This window comes from Heptranchias perlo, chromosome 17, assembly GCF_035084215.1.
Source record: "Heptranchias perlo isolate sHepPer1 chromosome 17, sHepPer1.hap1, whole genome shotgun sequence".
Taxonomy (NCBI): Eukaryota; Metazoa; Chordata; class Chondrichthyes; order Hexanchiformes; family Hexanchidae; genus Heptranchias; species Heptranchias perlo.
In genome coordinates, this window is record NC_090341.1 from 52,173,125 (window position 1) to 52,186,616 (window position 13,492).

At 43.2% G+C, this 13,492-nt stretch overlaps 1 protein-coding gene and 1 pseudogene across 2 annotated transcripts in view; one reads left to right on the plus strand and one right to left on the minus strand.

Annotated features, from left to right (window-relative positions):
- The window catches only part of rad54l2 (RAD54 like 2), a 145,862-nt gene that overhangs the window by 29,293 nt on the left and 103,077 nt on the right, over window positions 1–13,492 (plus strand). The gene's annotated exons all lie outside the window — the stretch shown is intronic.
- Window positions 1,695–2,325, minus strand: LOC137333934 (PHD finger protein 23B-like; annotated as a pseudogene).

A 13,492-nucleotide genomic window follows, 5' to 3' on the forward strand; every position in this document is an offset into this window, starting at 1 on the left:
TTGATCCATCTTAGAATCATAGAATTCTACAGCATAGAAGGAGACCATTTGGTTCATTGCCCTGTGCTCGCTAGCTAAAAGAGCTATCCATTTAGTCCCTTTCCCCTTGGATTAGTATCTACCATTAATTCAACAGTTGTCACCGATGATGAGGTGAGATGGCATTGAGGGTAGTGTCAGTTGAGACTATTCTCACTTCCTGTGGATGACTGCCTTTCTATCAGTGGCAGGCGAGCGCGCCATCACTAAGCGCACCAGATCCATTAAATCAGGGACGTCAAACTCGTTATATATTGGGCCTGATACAATATCGTGGCATATGATGCAGGCCACATTCAGCAAAAGTTATTAAAATAGAAATAGATAAAGATAGACCATATTGATACTTATATTTAGATTTTGTTCACCCCTATTGTTACTCCCAGATACCTGATACCTCTTGGCTTGAATCATTGAAGCAACATTTATAGGAACAGGAATAGGCCTTTCAGCCCTTCTAGCCTGTTCCGTTGTTCAGTTAGAACATGGCTGATCTGTACCTCAACTCCATTTACCTGCCGTTTCTCCATATCCCTTGATTCCCTTACCCAACAAAAATCTATCAATCTCAGTCTTGGATATTTCAATTGACCCCAGCATCCACAGCCTTTTGGGGGAGAGAGTTCCAGATTTCCACTACCCTTTGTGTGAAAAAGTGCTTCCTGATTTCACTCCTAAATGGCCTAGCTCTAATATTAAGATTACGCCCTCTTGTTCTGGACTCTGCCACCAAAGGAAATAGTTTCTCAGTATCTACCGTATCAAATTTCTTCATCATTTTAAACACCTTGATTAGATCTCCCCTCTGCCTTCTAAACTCAAGGGAACACAAACCGATTTTATGCAACCTGTCCTCATAATTTAACCCTTTCGTTCCGGGTATCATTCTGGTGAATCTGCGCTGTACCCCCTCCAAGACCAATATATCTTTCCTGAGATTCGGTGCCTAGAACTGAATGCAGTACTCCAGATGGGATCTGATTAAGGCTGTGTACAACTGAAGCCTCACTTTTGAATTCCAGCCCCTTTGACTGGGCTGAGGCCTGTCTTGGATAAAGATATGAAGGCCAATTGTCACTACAGAACTTTGTGCCTCAGCCACTAACCCTGGAAGTGATTTTCACAGCCTCACAACTCTCTGTGTAAAGAAGTTTCTGTTGTTACCTGTTCTAAATCTCTTACATTTAATCTTGCATCTATGGCCCCTCGTTCTTGATCCCTCAACCACTGGAAATAGTCTGCTTCTATCTACCCATAAACTGCATTGAGTATGAGAAGCATGAGCCCTAATACAAAGGGGACAAAGCCAGAATGGGCCTGAGACTGAGCCACCTACCATTTTGGCCAGGAATGCACCTGTCTTGTTTGATTTCCTGTACTCCTAATCTGTTATACAATCATAATTGGCTGCCTTAGTGATTATTAGCTGTAAACCACAAGCACTCTCAGCTGCACATATCTCGTACGCATTACCTCTAGGTCCTTCACAGTGGGGAGGAAATCTTCAGGAAGAGTAGAAAAGAGGAGTCCTTCTTCCTCATGGCAATCTGCATGCTTTAATTCTGTAACTATTACTGTTCTGGCTTTCTTCAAGGTGTCTTTGGCTGACCTTCTGCCCTTTTTTGATTTCATGTTTCTTACCTGATGCAGATAAATCACAAAACAGGCTCATGAATTGTTCGTTCAAGGAACCTCTTTCTGGCTCCAGCCCAATTTAGTTTCACGTCTCTATATTTCTCACAGAAAAAGACATCAGGGACATTAGACTGTAGGATTTTGGCACAAGAATAGGTGGATCCAGGTGTTGCACTGGTTACATTCAATCATTGGCCTAATACAAAAGACTTCTGAGAGTAACATGTTAGCAGGCCCCATGAGTCGTCATCTGATTCCACCGTGATATCTTCATCCATTATCCGCCTTTCACCTTCACTCGAGCTAGTTTCACCAGCGAGACTATTTCCCATACTGAGGCATTCTTTGATTTCTATTTTATAGTTCTCATTAGAAGTGGTCTCTGAATTTGGTCTGAGGCTCAGAGAGGAAGCTCATTTTCACCACCTCCTCATCTAAGTCTGTTTCATTCAACGAGCTTTTGATCTTTTTCTCAACTCCTTTTACAGTTTTTTTTTGCTCCTTCTGCAGAGTGAAGCTGAATTGCTCCCTGGCGAGCCCCCTCTGCTTTTCCATTTCCATCTTCTATTGTTTGCTCCTCATCTGTTTCTTCTTAGATTCCTCAGACCCTGGGTGGAAAGAATCCTTCAACTTCAGTCTGTCGGGCAGCATCACATCATCTGAATTCAGGTGGTGAAATACGTTTTTCCATCCTGTCAAACATTATCAGATATTTCTAATTGAAAACTATATTGACTGCAGTGCAGAGGAGCGCGAGGCTGGACTGCAGAGTATGAGTGCGATCGCGCAGGACGAAAGCTCCTGCCAGGTGGCGAGGAGTGGGCCCGAGCTGAGCACTCAAACCCAACTGGAAAAGCGGGAGCAGCTGGAGAGAGCGGGAAAATGTAAAGCTGTGATTGGACGATCAGAGAGCATGAGTGGACGATGCACGGAGCGCAATAACGTGTGGCAAGAAGGTGGGAGGTGAGAAGCCCAGAAAACGTCTTGGGAAGGACAGGTTTTAGAAAGTTAAAGTGCTCAAAATTCAGTTGACTCAGCTGTCAAGGTCTCGGGGGCACTTGGGAAATTGCCTCTGAGGGGATGTCTGCGGGCTGGATGAAACTCTTATGTGGACCATACATTTGACATCCCTGCACTGGATGGATGAAGTTTTGGCAGTCACTATACCAAGAATTCATTGAATTTTGTTACCATGTTCACCAACAGGCAGTGCTTACTCAATGTCAAATTATGTATCTTTAGCCTTCGCTGATGGGGATACTTGCATTTCCTGATTCTCTGCTACATGTGAAGTTATATCTGGTTTTAATAGATTCAGCCATGAGCAAAGCCTCCACTTGAAGAAAAGCGTCACGGGAGACTCATTCACTATCACGTGTGGAATGTTCCACTAGACAAGTAAAAAGCTCTCCCAATTCTGCTGGGTGGTAGTTCTTCCTTTTTGCTAACATCACTGCGACTTCATGCTTTGCATGAACTGTTTGCCTAGTCCATTTGTTGCTGCACAGTATGGTGCACATCTAATGTACTTAACACCATTGGCTTTTAAAAATGTCAGACTCACTGGAAATGAATTGAGCACCATCGTCACTGCAAGCTCTTCCAAGTGTGTCATAGCTGCCAAATAATCCTTGTTAAACCTCAATGGTTTTATTTTCAGTAGGTTCCAATGCATGTACTTCTGGTCACTTTGAGTATGTATTGACTGCTGTCATGACCTTCAAAAGATCCTACGGGGGCGGGGATGGGGATGGGACTGGTATATTCTGCACAAATCAGCGGATATCATAAGCTCAATTTACATCGAGTCTACAGCATAGAAACAGGCCATTCGGCCCAACTAGTCTATGCTGGCATTTATGCTCCACACGAGCCTCCTCCCTCCCCGCTTCATCTAACCCTATCCGCATACCCTTCTATTCCTTTCTTCCTCATGTAGATTCATTCCAGATCTTCAGGTAGAGCTGCGTGGTAACATCTTGATTTTTATGATTCTGAGAATCCAGCATATAGCAGGCTCTTGGTTCAGATCCAGGCCACAGGTCCAAAGCTTTGTAGGAATTATGATACTGCTGCCCCATAGCACTGTTCATTCACTTCTTTGATGTCAAATGGTGCTAACACAGCATTGACATCAGGTTTCAAGTGTATTCCTCCATTTAAAGCATAATCCAGAATCTGGGACAGGGTGAGACTTTCTTTGGTTTCTTTTCTTCCACACATTCCTAGCTGCCCTGAGGGCATTAAGAGTCAACTACATAGTATGGGGCTGGAGTCATGTCTGGACCAGACTGGGTAGGGTGGCAGGTTCACTTGCCTGAAGGACATGTGATCCAGGTGGATTTTTATGACAGTCTGGCAGCTTTCATGCGCAGTTTATCTAGTTCCAACCCACAAATCATCAGATTTATTGAAATCAATTTGGAATGATGCAATTTGAACTCATAACCTCTGTGTTGGTAATCCAGTCCCATAACCACTAAGCTATCGTAACCATTTGTCAGTCTGTATAACTTCCAGGGATAATCTCAAAATACGATCAGCATTTTCATGGAGAGCACGTTTTTTTTGTATTTGTATGTGTTGGGCGACAGCAGTGGAGCCCATTGTTAACTCCTGGCATCTTCTCATGAAGGAAAGCTGCTCTTCAGACCAAAATCTCCATGAGGGGCGATGATTTGGGTGAATTATCCAGCATAAAGGTAATGCCTATCCTGAACGGAAGAGCTTCTTTCTCGATCTGCACAATCTGTTCTGCTTTGCTAAGGTTTCTGGACACAAAAACAATCAGCATAAAAAATAACTGCACTTGCACCATGAGAGACACAGATAAGCTTGATTGGTGAACACATTAGTTGCTCATTGGCCTTTTTAAGATCTCTTTCACAGACCTTTTCCCAGAGCGGTCTTTTGTCCTTTCCCAGCAACACATGCCGTGGGTTTAAGATAGTAGCAAGATTGGGATTCCATCATAATTTAGTCCCAAAAATCATTGCCGTTGGCTTACGTTATGTGGTGCTGAGCACTGATGATTGTTGCCGCTTTTGTTGGTAACTTGTGTGAACCTGTGGCATTGATTATTTGCCCAAAGTACAACAAAGACTTCTTAAAGAATTCATTTTTATCCTTCTGAACACCCAGGCTGTAATCCTTCAGGTATTGCAATGCGACATCTATGTTCTTAAAATGTTAGGCCTCACCTGAACCTGCCGCACAGGTTATTTCCCTAATAGTTTTCTTGAGACATTACCGGAGCTAAATTAATTCCAAAAGACTGTAATGATGCAGACCCTTCTAAATTGTGACAGTTGCATGCTTTCAGGAGTTTTTGTGGGTAGGCACTAGATAAATCCCAACTTGCTGGAGCAATGACCTGGCCAAAAAGGCCAGTGGGTCCTCATTACATGATACTGGGTATTGTTACATAGAATTTACTGCACAGAAACAGCCATTCGGCCCAGCTGGTCTATGTCGGTGTTTATGCTCCACACATAACACTGTGATAACATTTATGTACGTAACACTGGATTCACTGTAATCATAGACTCTGCAGATCCTTACAGCACTGTTGTTCTTCACTACGGACACAATTGGGATAGCTGCTAAACCTTACTCATGAGAGGAGTCCAATTTCCACCAAATATGTCAATGTAGCATCAACCTTGGACCAAATTGCGTACAGAACAGTGTGTGCTGGGCATCATTTTGGCTAGCAATCTGGTTTCACAGTTATCTTCACTTCAATGTCATTCATCGTACCCACTTCCTTTTTGAATGCAGGAATATGCTTGTACTGCAACAAGGCACTCACTGTCATGCTGAGCTAACGCTCTGATCTCTTGCAATTTGAGCCGGTACTGCTTTAACCATTCCCTTCCCAGGGGAGGTGGGTAACCTGCACCAACCACACACATTGGGAGCAGCTCTATCAGCCAATTAAGCTTCACTTTAACTTTAATCACGTCCTTTGGTAAAACAATTCTCCAGTGAAAGTTTTTTTTTAAAAAAAGCATTTGTTTCCTGCAAAATTATATTGCTCATCGTTTCTTGATTTTTAAAAAAAATCGCTGCGGCCACGTTTAGTTCCATTTTCAATCATTTCCCTCTACTTGGGGATAACCCAAGTAATGCCAGCTTCCCCTTTAAGCATCTGCATCTTTGATGCCTGTTCTGTATCTTTAACATCAATTGATTTGTCATTAACTTGTTTTCCACAATGACCAGCCTACCTCCCTTTCCATGTGTAATTGCATCCTCCTTTAGGCTTTCCTGCTCTACACATTTGTTCTGTGTGACCTGTTTTATCCCACAGCTATGGCAGGCCTGATCTTTAAACTAACATTCTATATCAGTGTGGCTAATCTTCCTACAAAGCCCCGTTTCTATGGCTTTCTATGTGAAACCATTCATAATTTGTTTACTCTTCGTGATGCAGTCAGTTACTGGGACCTCCATGCTGCTGTTTCCATAGATAAGGTAATCTCAGCTGATTTCTTGTAAGTTGATTCTGTATCAAAGCTGCTTTTGAAATTGCTCAGACCTCAAATCGACCTATCTGTGTGTTAAATCAAATGCAAAATACTGCGGATGCTGGAAATCTGAAATAAAAACAGAAAATGCTGGAGAAGCTCATCGAGTGAGGCAGCATCTGTGGAGAAAGAAACAGAGTTAACGTTTCAGGTCGAAGACCTCTCGTCAGAACTGTGTGTCATTTGAGTTTGCGTCAAACTCAATATTCAGTCAGTATTTACGACATTGTCACATGCTGCATAATGGACACCACGCTCTTCTTCATTGCATTTATGAAAGCAAAGCCTTTCAGTTGTTATCAGGGGTTTGGGGGGATGAGGGGGTAGGAAATGCGTCACTGCTTTTTCAGATCTTTTTCCGCCAGATTTACTTTGTGCTATCAGATTTCACAATAGGCCATAAACATTTTTCCTTCCCCACCGCCACCCCCCCCCCCCCATAACGCTCAATAAAGTAGCTACTCTTATTACCTATGGAATTCCATTTCTCGTGGCAAAGTGATCAAAGCACCCTGTATCACCCAGTGCCTCACTGTGGCCAGTAGCTGTCACCATGCTCTTTTTTGAAGTTGAGCTTTCGTGGGCCTATTGAGAAAGTCAGAACAAAATTTTATGGAAGTACCTGCAGTTATTAGCAATCTAATTACTTCTAAAGCATTCCATCCTGCTTGCCAGTTCATATGTGTTGTGTTAGCCATAAATTGATAGCTAGTTGATGTATTTTTAAAATTCATTCTTGGGATATGGGTGTCGCTGGCAAGGCCAGCATTTGTTGCCCATTCTCAGTTGCCCTGTTGGTGGGCCTTCTCCTTGAACCGCTGCAGTCTGTGTGGTGATGGTGCTCGCACAATGCTGTTCGGTAGGGAGTTTCAGGATTCTGACCCAGTGAGAACAAAGTAATGGCAAAAACAACTAACACAGACTCATCCTGCTTTAGTGATCACTTGGTGCTTTTTTTTAAATGTCTTTCAGTCATAATTATTATTTACGTAGTACACCCAGTCATCAAAATACCCTAATGGAACAGACCTCTGGGATGTTCCAATCCCAGTAGAACAATGGGTTGTTGTCACATTGGGCTCTGCTGGTCCAAATGTATAATTTGAAATGAGGCTTCTATCCTGATGACTCAGAGCAGTCACACCACCTGGATTGGAGACAGGCTAATTAATTGACTTTGATGCTTCAGGCTAGGGAGTGGGGAGAGGAGGGGTGTGGAATCAGTCAGGCATCCTGCTCCTGATCAGTATTCCCAGTTGGAACTGGTGTGTATAGATGTCAGTAGAGGACTCAATTTGGCTCAGTTGTGATGCCCCACTGAGTGGAACAGTCTGCCAACACTTTCTCTTTAGGCTCGCACATTAAGTGTGTCCACCTTTTTATAGGTTACAAGAGACGCAGCCAGCATCTGCAAAACTGTCCCTCAGCACAAGTCAGTGCCTTCAGAAGAGGAGAAGACAAAATCTGGGGCGCAGGAGAGAGAATGAGACTGTAAATACCAGCAATGCATCTACAATCTTACCAGAGTTGAACCTTTTAATTCCATCACCAGTTGTAAATTTAATTTTATTTAGGCACATCAACAGCCCACATGTTCAGGGAATTTTCAGTTAAGTAATTGTGAGGAGGTGATAGTAATGTTAGTTGTAATGTTATTCCATGGACACTCCTAGAAGAGCTTGATTTCATGGTTTTCCAGTTCCCACATATGGTGTACGATGTGTTGACGTACAGCAAGGCAGTCATAGTGCACCTTCCACGTCCTTGTGAATGCAATCCTTTTAGAATGTTTCCGGAAGGAAATTGACAAGTTCCTGATGGGGGAAGCAGTGGAAGGATACCAGCTTGGCATTGAGTCAAAAGGAACACAGGTTCAAAAAACTGAAGCGTAACAAGCCGGACGGATTCAATGGCCTTTTCTCTTTCCAGCTCTTGGCATTCATAGCCAAACAGGTTACTGAATGAGGTGAGTGAATTAGAGTGTGCTGTGTGTCCAGGTGAACTGTGCCTTTAATGTGTCGAAATTCAATAATTACAGAGCATTTTGTACTTGACAAGGAATAATATACTAGTCGAGTGGATGGGAAATGAATGTGGTCCATTAGAATTCCAAACTATGTGAATGGAATTGGTTTGATTTATTGGAATTATGTTTATTGGGAATGTATGGGAACTGAGATGGTCCAGTGAAATTCCATGCATTGAGAGTGGATGGGAACTGGGATTGTCCAGTGAAATTCCATACATTGGCTGTGTATGGAAACTGGGATAGTCTGGTGAAATTCCATACATTGGGAGTGGATAGGAATGGGCTTGATCCAGTGAAATTCCATACACTGGGGGTGGGTCAGAATTAGCTTTGTCTAGTGAAATTGCATTCATTGGGAGTTGATAGGAATTGGCTTGGTCCAGTGAAATTCCATACATTGGGAGTGGATGGAAACTGGATTTGTCCAGTGAAATCCCACACATTGGGTGTGGATGGGAATTGGCTTGGTCCAGGGAAATTTCATATATTGGAGGTAAACTGATCATGATTTGGTCCAGTGGTATTCTATATAATGAGGTTGGTGGGGGTGGGGGGGGGCGCTGTGGCGGTGTAAGTACAAAGGGGACAGAAAAACTTGAGTCAACAGTACAAAATGGCAAACGACTGTATTCCAGAGGAAGCTTAAATCCTGAATACTCCACACAAGCCAGAGATTCTTAAACAACATATCAGGTACACATGTTCGGCACATGACATTTCCTGAAGATATTTGCCTGCTTTGTCAGTTTATTGGAAACATGTATGTCAGTGTGCAGTCTGATAATGCCTTGGTGAACACTGGCATGAATATACTGCATACAGCTATGAAGTTAGACAAGGCACATTTGTCTGAATAGGTTATCCCTCTAGTCAATCTGCCCACAAAACGGATGCAAGACCAGCAGTCGTCGTTCTCACAGACGCAGGAGATGCCAATTAGTGTTAATACTGTACAAAGTGCAATTCAACTTCAACTGGTCCTTTCTGCATGGTAGTAAATGGGTGTTAAAGACACTGAATATCTGGTCAGCCTAATATTGACCACAGTGTGTTCCTGACTTTACGTGTCAGCCATGGCTCAGTCGGTAGCATTCTTGCCTCTGAGTCAGAAGGTTGTGGGTTCAAGCCCCACTCTAGAGACTTGAGCACGTAATTTAGGCTGGCACTTCAATGCAGTACTGAAGGAGAGCTGCACTGTCAGACATGTCGTTTCTCGGATGAGATGTTAAACCGAGGCCCCATCTGCCCCCTCAGGTGGACGTAAAACATCCCATGGCACTATTTTGAAGAAAGGGAAGGAGAGTTCTCCATGATGTCCTGGCCAGTATTTATCTCTCAACCAACATCACTAAAAACAGATTATCTGGTCATTAATACATTGCTGTTTGTGGGACCTTGCTATGCGCAAATTGGCTGCTGCGTTTCCTACATTACAACAGTGACTACACTTCAAAAGAGCTTTATTGGCTGTAAAACGCTTTTGGATGTCCTGAGGTTGTGAAAGGCGCTATATAAATACAAGATTTTTCTTTTATGGTGAGGGGAGGCACTGAACAGAGAGCAGGGTCTTCATAAATCGGACATGAGTCACTTTGAGCTGCTGTTGTGCTGAATTTTTGGTTGACTGTTAAACTTGCCTGGGAAAAGGATTTTTTTACAAAAATTGTTGGCAGACTTTAGTGTATGTGTGTTTATTTTTTGGATACTGATGGAGTTGTCACCACCTGTTCCTTCTGCCAGTCTGGTTGCCTGCAGGGGCCCTGGTAGCAGCTCACCAGCCCATGCTGTCAGATGAGGAATGGTGTTTGGTGTGGGGTTGGGCTAAAGTAGCATTTCAAAAATAAAATGAAAACAAGTGCTCAATCTCAACAGCTTGGTGGGAAGGACATCTAAACAGCAAAAAAAAAACAAAGCATTTGCACTTAATGAAGCAGGAAAATGTGAGTTATGCTACCATTGCTAATAGAGAAATTATGAAATCCTCCTTATACTTGGCTTCCTAAGAAACTGTTGAAAAATAAGGTGGGAGGAGGCTTGTATGGAGCATAAACACCAGCATAGACCTGTTAGGCCGAATGGCCTGTTTCTGTGCAGTTAATTCTATGTAATATAAGAGTGGGTTTACTGCGATCATTTTGGAAGAAACCAAGGTGTTGCCCAGTGATTACATTTTGAATCATTGTACCAGCTGTATTCCAAAATACATTTCTCAGACTGAACTGATTTGAATGAGTTGTTTACACCAGATAATGAACACAGACTGCTTTTAAAATGATTAAGGATTCACTGTGCTAATAGATAAGTAATGCCTCACACTCGGTTGTAATTGGTTTGATTTACATATACACACATACATAAACATGCATACACTGATCTCACTGATATTGTTGCATCTGAAATGCTGAGTAAAGCCCTTGGCATCGCTCAACACCCTTAACAGTGCTGTGCTGGATCTGATGACAGCTCTGTGTTACTGGCAGCTCAGTGACTCTTGCCAAAACCAGCTTTCATTGGTTAATTGTGTTACCATGCTATACCCACCGAGTGGGAACCAATCCAAGTTACTGGTGGTTATATAACACTAATCGTTTCCCTTGCTTGCCTTGGAATTAAACTTAGACTCTTCTTTCTGCATGGTAGTAAATGGGTGCTAAAACACTTGATAGTGCGGTCAATATTAGATAGACCAGATGAGTTCCTGATTTCTGGAGGGGAGGCTAGTGCTTTTCTGTCTCTCCATTGCTGCTACCTCTGTCTGTCTCTGTGCGTCCCTTGTTCATGTGTACCTGTGCACGTTCTCTTATGGTCGCTCTTTCTGCCGCACTTCAATTTGCTGGCAGACTGACATAACATACACCAACAGAGAGCAGCTAACCATTCAGTTGTGACCTCTGTCTCACAGGCATGTACGATAAAACCCAGAGTGTTTGTTGCACATTGTGCTAATAGGGGAGCTTAACGCGCCACTTATTTTGCTTGCGGAGACAGTATCATCATCTGGAACTCTATCCCCGTTAAGCCAAGATTGCTGGAGTATACATTAGGTCATGGAAAGACATGAGGTTTGCTTCTTAGTACAAGTTCTCTAGGCCCCTTGTGTTGAGAGCAATCTCCAAAAGCCATTTCATGAGCTATCTGTTCCTGTTACATTGTATCTGGTGTACCTCGTAATTATGCCATTTACTATTTGAAAAACATTTCTACAGAATAACTATAGAGGGAAGTGTACATTGAGTTCTCTTTTTTTTATGTCTAAAAAATGGCATCACTTTTTTAAGGAGTTGAGATCCCTCTATTTTCTAGTCAGTCCCCCTTTGGTGGTTCGAGGCTATACACCCTCTGAGGTCAAGAGCAGGGGCGGGCTGTTATAGAATCATAGAAGTTACAACATGGAAACAGGCCCTTCGGCCCAACATGTCCATGTCGCCCAGTTTATACCAATAAGCTAGTCCCAATTTCCTGCACTTGGCCCATATCCCTCTATACCCATCTTACCCATGTAACTGTCCAAATGCTTTTTAAAAGACAAAATTGTACTTGCCTCTACTACTGCCTCTGGCAGCTCGTTCCAGACACTCACCACCCTTTGAGTGAAAAAATTGCCCCTCTGGACCCTTTTGTATCTCTCCCCTCTCACCTTAAATCTATGCCCCCTCGTTATAGACTCCCCTACCTTTGGGAAAAGATTTTGACTATCTACCCTATCTATGCCCCTCATTATTTTATAGACTTTATAAGATCACCCCTTAACCTCCTACTCTCCAGGGAAAAAAGTCCCAGTCTGTCCAACCTCTCCCTATAAGTCAAACCATCAAGTCCCGGTAGCATCCTAGTAAATCTTTTCTGCACTCTTTCTAGTTTAATAATATCCTTTCTATAATAGGGTGACCAGAACTGTACACAGTACTCCAAGTGTGGCCTCACCAATGCCCTGTACAACTTCAACAAGACATCCCAACTCCTGCATTCAATGTTCTGACCAATGAAACCAAGCATGCCGAATGCCTTCTTCACCACCCTATCCACCTGTGACTCCACTTTCAAGGAGCTATGAACCTGTACTCCTAGATCTCTTTGTTCTATAACTCTCCCCAACGCCCTACCATTAACGGAGTAGGTCCTGGCCCGATTCGATCTACCAAAATGCATCACCTCACATTTATCTAAATTAAACTCCATCTGCCATTCATCGGCCCACTGGCCCAATTTATCAAGATCCCGTTGCAATCCTAGATAACCTTCTTCACTGTCCACAATGCCACCAATCTTGGTGTCATCTGCAAACTTACTAACCATGCCTCCTAAATTCTCATCCAAATCATTAATATAAATAACAAATGACAGCGGACCCAGCACCGATCCCTGAGGCACACCGCTGGACACAGGCCTCCAGTTTGAAAAACAACCCTCTACAACCACCCTCTGTCTTCTGTCGTCAAGCCAATTTTGTATCCAATTGGCTACCTCACCTTGGATCCCATGAGATTTAACCTTATGTAACAACCTACCATGCGGTACCTTGTCAAAGGCTTTGCTGAAGTCCATGTAGACCACGTCTACTGCACAGCCCTCATCTATCTTCTTGGTTACCCCTTCAAAAACAAAAAACTCAATCAAATTCGTGAGACATGATTTTCCTCTCACAAAACCATGCTGACTGTTCCTAATCAGTCCCTGCCTCTCCAAATGCCTGTAGATCCTGTCTCTCAGAATACCCTCTAACAACTTACCCACTACAGATGTCAGGCTCACCGGTCTGTAGTTCCCAGGCTTTTCCCTGCCGCCCTTCTTAAACAAAGGCACAACATTTGCTACCCTCCAATCTTCAGGCACCTCACCTGTAGCGGTGGATGATTCAAATATCTCTGCTAGGGGACCCGCAATTTCCTCCCTAACCTCCCATAACGTCCTGGGATACATTTCATCAGGTCCCGGAGATTTATCTACCTTGATGCGCGTTAAGACTTCCAGCACCTCCCTCTCTGTAATATGTACACTCCTCAAGACATCACTATTTATTTCCCCAAGTTCCCTAACATCCATGCCTTTCTCAACCGTAAATACCGATGTGAAATATTCATTCAGGATCTCACCCATCTCTTGTGGGGTGGGGTAGGAAAGGCAAGGGAACAGGTCTCTGCCAGTGCCAATCCTGAGCTGCCATCTTGGAGATATTTGACAACAATTCCAGCAATGATAATGCTGCCAGTTTTTTTAATCTCCTGTGAAGAGGCACCTGGTCACAGCAATGCAGCTGTAA